Source organism: Bidens hawaiensis, unplaced genomic scaffold, assembly GCF_021521415.1.
Source record: "Bidens hawaiensis isolate Kalapana, Puna unplaced genomic scaffold, B.hawaiensis_p1.1 tig00017939_1, whole genome shotgun sequence".
Taxonomy (NCBI): domain Eukaryota; kingdom Viridiplantae; phylum Streptophyta; class Magnoliopsida; order Asterales; family Asteraceae; genus Bidens; species Bidens hawaiensis.
In genome coordinates this window covers 387,003-393,852 of record NW_027492705.1, presented here as the reverse complement: position 1 = coordinate 393,852, position 6,850 = coordinate 387,003, and positions in this window count along the sequence as shown.

Here is a 6,850-nt window from a genome sequence, read left to right as displayed (position 1 = left end):
GGATGTTTGACGGGTGGTAACTTGGGATATTTTTGGGATTGTACTCTCGCATCGGTGGATCGCTTGGTAGATTGATTGGTAGTTGTTCAGTGCCGGGAAATTATATCGGTGTGGGTTGGTCAATAGGGTGATCTTGGTTAAAGAAATCTTCATAGTAGTCTTCACTCAAGTTGTCTTTTGGAATTGGTTCGAGGCATTCAGCTCTCCTTGCGTCGCGCATGAAGCCGTCTATTATTCTCTTGAATGACATCTATGGGTTGTTTAGATTGAGGAGGAATAGAAAAAGGTTACCAGCCTATCTTATCCCTATTTAAATAAACAAGTAATAATAATAATTCTTATTCACTTGGATCGAAGCTTATGTATTATTAGTTAATACCTAATTCGCTAAGATCGATGGCTCTGATACCAACCTGTCACACCCCCATCTTAGGCCTGGGCGTGTGAGCATCAGCTGGTACCGTTTTTGTAAATAAATCAGAGTTACGGGTTAATGTGGATTAAAATATTAATATTTACATAAAACACGGGATTATAAAATATCCGTTTAATGTTACAAAAGATTACTTGCTTATAAAACCACCATTTACATATGTTTTAACAAAATGATCTAAGCCATCAGATTGCCTAGTGCGAACTTCCCAAGCGTCTAATCTTCATTACCTGTAAAATAGTTTAAAAATATGTCAGCAATACATGCTGGTGAATAAGCTGACGCATAAAATATTTTATTTACTTTATTACCCCTTGAGACATAACTTAGGTCTCGGCCCATCGTGGCTTAGGAATAATCAAGTTAAACTTAAACACAGTTATAAACTTAAGCTCAACTCGAACCTCTCAGCAAACACCGCAGTGTTCGAGATTACTTAGCTACCATCAGTATACACATGATTACCCTCTCTCGGACATAACGTAGGTTCGGCCCATCGTAATGGAGGCATATAACCAGGTGTGGTGCGGTGTGCCCACCGTCTAACCACATATGTAAGGATCCAAACAAACGTACACGACAGCCTAAGCGCCAGCGATTACTTTTGTTCATAATGTTTTAGAGATAAGTAATCTCATGTAATTAGTTTATTTTGATTTAATTAAACAAGTTATAAAAGTTTGGGGTGTATTCACCTTTTCAAATTACCAGCTTCACTTCACTGATCGAGTTGTCTTTCTTGTTATCTCGGACCTATAGTACGAGTATAACTTTTTGTTATAACTAGATTAATAATCTAGCTTTAGACCTTTAGTCTATTTTGAATAATCTTTACCTCGATTATATTTTCTATTTGAACCTTTAGTTCAAAATATCTTTTCTTTATTTAACAAGTTTAAACATTTAGTTTTACTTGTTTACTTTTCTAAACACTACGTTTCTTATTCTAGAAGAAACATATACTTCATTTCTATACTTATTATTTAAGAAACTTAATATTAATAACAAAAATTTACTTTACATCATTATTTCTTATTTATAATTTCTTTTGTTTATTCTCGAGGTATCGAGTATACTCTCGACTAGGGTCTAAGCTTTTTAATATTATATTAATATATTATTTGGGCATTACCCCTACCTTGGTTGGCTTATATTTTCTAGACTCGAGCAGCACCCCAATGCTTGCACACTTATTGAAGATCTTGATCAACACTTCTTGCACGCTAAATGAGGCTCTTCGATCGTCGGACTTCGTTAGCACTCACTTCGAGGTGACGTCGGGATTGGTCAAGGATTACGAGGTTTGAACGTCGGGTCGGTGGCATGTTTTTCGAGGTAGTGAGAGAAATATTTCTAGAGAGTATGATTGTCATGAAGAAATGAGAGGGCTTGAGGCCCTATATATAGGCCTGATAAGATGACCCATCGCGATACGCGATGGGTCTTGCCAAGGATCCATTGCGTATAGCGATGTGTTAACAGATCCTTTTATTATATTTTAATGGATAGCGATACGCGACGGTCCTATTCAGAGGACATCGCGTATCGCGACTAGGCTTGCCGCGTAACCTAGTAGGCTTGCCACGTGGCTGGACACCCGGTGCAACGTGGGGACACATGTCATCGTCTGTCAGACAACGTCATCACGATACGCGATGACGTTGTGGTTAGGGCATCGCGTATAGCGATGGTTCAAGAAAACAAATTTTTCAAAATTAGTCCTTGTACTTTAATTACTTGGCATTTTTTATCCGAAATTTTCGTGATGTTACAATTACTCACTATAACTTTCTTCTATAAATAACGATCTCATCCAAATCATCATCTCTAATCTCAAAACAGAATTGAATTTTGTCTCATAAAGAGTTTTAATAACATTTAGCTCTTCTCAGTTTTAATTATCCATTAAGGCATGATATGATTATCCTACTGCTCTTTCTAATAACAATCATTCTATTGAAAAATAGAACATAACAAACGGGATGAGTCAATCATAATGTCTCTTATGATAATGATAATCAAGAACTTATTTAAATAAATGTTATCACTAGAGTTATTCTTGATTTAGTTTTTCCTAAGACTAATCAAAATAACTCATAAGATGCACGCATTCCTTCTAAATTCTAACTATAAGGTTAAACGGTATTCCTGAATACATCATAATGTACAATACTATGACCCGTAAAATTAAGGGTTCACACATGAAAATAAGTTCAATTTTATAGTACATTACATACTAAAATTTTCAATAGTACAATTTGGTGCCTTAAGAATCAACTATAACACTCAGAAGTACCAAAGGAAAATGAGTGTGTTGATCAGCAACATATGTACAAGAAAAGAAATGTCTGGTATCGGAAATAAGATGTTATTCAACTCACACCACTAAAACCTAAAAGAGGATAATTCTAAGGTTCATAGACAAAATAAAAGTATTACTTCCAGCTTTAAGTTCTCTAGGGAGAAGTCTCATTGCAAATATATGTCATTAGATTAGGCATAGGCATTACAAGACTAATCATAATTCAAAAGAACAACTGGCTAAAACTAATAGTTGTATAATGATATTTAAGTATGTTAATCCTAATATTCTCATCAACACATGATTGGTCGAGTCTAGTTCTATATGTTTACCCGAAATCAACAAACAACTAACACGAGTGTCAGTGACAAATTTACATGTTAAGGTTATTAGGACCATGATAAACTGTCTTTTAATTACGCTTTATGATACCTTAAATATTCTGGAGATTAATCTGAATTTAGTATCAATACTTAAGCTACATTGACAGTTATGAGGTTTGCACAGCTAACATAAAGTCACTCTTACTTTAAACTCTCATTTGATTTGTTATCAATATCTGGATTGAAATATTTATAAAATAGAACTAGATGATACTATATACTTTCACAACTTTTGTTATCATGCAAATAACAATTTAACAAAAGATAAATGAGACCTATAAATTCATTCATTAAAACCAAATTTCATGAGAAATCATGACGTGGTTGATGAGGATGATTTTTCATACAATGTCATTTTAGTGATTTTAAATCATGTGTTAGATGCCCTAAACATTACTTGGCATAAGAAATAAGTATGGGTCTACCAGAAGGTATATTTCACTTACATTCGTGGAAATTATTTAAACGGAATATTCAGATATAATTCTTTTATCATTTAAAAGGCTATTTACTTGTATCTAATATGTCTTCTATGGTCCCCGGTCTTATGGAGATCCGTTCATATATACTTATTACGATTTCTTCTAAATGTGTCATTTAAGTTTATTATGAGATCTGGACATTAATGGAATCAAATCAAGTCTAACATATATATGATAGATTCCCACGTCATGTACATCATTGAAACTTCTCTTGTATTTTTCCTAGAGATATTAATGATTAGTGGGAGCCTTAAGTGTCTCAATTATAACCTAGAAGATTTGCAAGAGGCGGGGGAGTGAAAACTTGATATTATCTCAATTACACATCTTGTACAAGACACTGCTCCATCACAACACTATTCCATCAAAACTTATCTCTTTAGAATTTATTACTATTCTTACAAAAGTTTCATTGTTTCTTAAATGCGGGCATACTCCGATTTCTTACTAAAATAATCCTCACAAGAGAAACTACGATGAATTACATCATTAACTTGTTTCTCTATTAAAATCTATTGGTATTTAAATATTGACCCTAAGCATGCTAATTTCCTAAGGGTTTCTAAGGTCAGTGGAAACATTAAAAGTCCTTATAATGACTTGTTATAAGTACAAGAGGGAGAGAGTCATTAAACTTTACTCCAAATTTAACTCCAATTACATCTCTTGTACACCATACAGCACCAACTCTTACACACTTAGAATCTTGAAAATGATAGCAACCTAACCAAGAGCTAATTCATAAAACGGAAACTTCTAATAAACTCAATAATCAACTCAGGAGGTCATCTATGTTTTATAACCAACAAACTTTGATGATTATGTTACCTCCTTAACAAAGTTTATAAGGATGTTGGAATGTTTACCGATCATTCCTCTTATAATTAAACTATTAATATCAATCAATCTTCTAAATGGAAAAAAGCTATTATTAGCAAAATTGACTCCATAAGTCAGAATAACATTTGAGATTTGGTTGAATCACCTAAGAGTGCTCATCAGTGGCGGATCTAGGAATTGTTTTCAATGGGTTTACTGTTCGGGTCGGTCTTACGGTTCGGGTCGTTCCGACTGTTCGGATCACTTCGATGGTTCGGTTCAGTTCGACGGTTTCGGGTTGATTCAGTGTACCAAGAATAGATTTTACTAAAGATCATCTTTGTTTCCTCAAAATAATGACCAAAAAATTATTTTGAAAGGCTAAGTCTATCTTCCTTTCTATGTAATACATAGCAATCATATTTGCATGCTAGCTAAGTTGTTGGGCCAAGCATAAGATAGTAAGATACACACCAATGATTAAGTAATATAAAAAAAATTAAAAAAACTGCTACAGGTGGAAATTGAACCTGGGTTCTCATAGTAATAAAGCAAGGTGTATACCATCAGACCATGGTTCAACTTTGCTTATGTGTTCACTCATGATTTATATGTGGGTTCACTCTCGTATTTTATGTACGCATTCTATATAAAATCCGAAACTCAGTGGGTTCCCATGAACCCACACCTAATGAACTAGATCCGCCCATGGTGCTCATAACTAAACTAAATCCCAATAAAAAAAAGTTAAGACACTAAGAAGCACGACTGATTGTTAAAGGTTATATTCAAGGAGAAACTAATTATCAAAGATAATTCTTACCTATATTACAAAAGATTTCTTTAAGGATCATTATTGTTCTAGTAGCTTATAATAGTTAAAAGTTACGTTATATGAACATTAAAACAAACTTTCAACTGGCTGACATATTTATATGTTCATAAAACAAACCTAAAAGTTATAAACTGAAGGTCAAAGAACATTTAGTCTGTAAGTCAATAAAATCCATATATGGGTTAATAAAAGCATCAAAATATAATGAAATCTTTATACAATTATTTTCATCAAAAACCAAGTGGATTAATGTACCTACCTTAAGATGAGTGGGAACAACTAAAAACAAATTTTTCGTTATATAGATGACATTCTTCTGACAAATATATGTTACATAAGTCAAAGCATTGTGCGTACATACTTTGATATGATAGATCTCGGAGATATCCCTTACCTAATAGATATCGTAACATTCTGAGATAGACCCAAAGGACGTTAGCTTTGTTCTATAAGTTTTACCTTAAATGGGTCCTTACACATGTAACAAACAATATTGCTCTATTTTAGAGGATAATAGAATCATTGAGATTATTACTTTATGCTTCATTAAGTAGTAACCTTATGTAGGTTCAAGTCCATACTTGTTTAGATATTACTCAAAATTGCAACATACTAGATATGTCTAGATTAATGTGAAGCGCTTAAAATAGTATTAAAATATCTTTAAAAGAAACGAAAGACTATAATTTAAAAGAAGGAGTGAGAATTCAAACCGGTAGATTACTCTAAATTTTGTCATATTCAGGGATAAGAAAATGTAATTTTAGGGATATATTCTTATGACAGTAGTCAGTAGATAAATCTATCTCATGAGTAGTCATAATGAACTGATAACAACAACCTAAGTCATAACGACATAATAAGTTGATTAATTACAACGATGTTGTCAATAAATGTTGTTGAAAATTTATTAGTGGACTCATAAGTTTTATTAAACTCCATATAAATTGTATATTGAAGACTTATTGAGATAAAGTCAGTTACCATGTTTTCTCAAACGGTAACAGTTTGAGAGGTGCTGCAGTAAATTTTGATATGAAATTAATTATTCGTTTATAAACGAATTGAGGAATCTAAATTTTCATATCGAATACATTTATTATGCTTAAGGATCATATAACTAAAGGTCAATTACCCATAAGTATTATGAAAGCGCTTATGATCATGAGGGGTTTATTGATGACCGTGTACAACTGCATATCATACTATGAATGATTAACTATTAATTTTCCTCATCACTTTTGATTTTGTATGTCTCCTAATATGTTCTACATGCATTATGACGTAGACAAATTATTATACAAATCAAGTGTTTGAAGGACTTATTTGAAAACTTTGATCATAACTACTTCGGTTTTAAATAAGGACTACAGTATAATTAATGGGGGTCTTGAGTTGATGTCTAATTCAATGACTGTATTCTCTACTCCAATTTGAGTTTAAAGCTAAAATGAGTATTAACTTATGATCAGACTAATCTAATACTCATAATAAATGATTATTCGGCCAAGTGGGAGAATGTAAGAATAAATATAATGAATATATATATTTATTTATATGCCCATCATTATCATTTATATAATATTAGATCAAAAT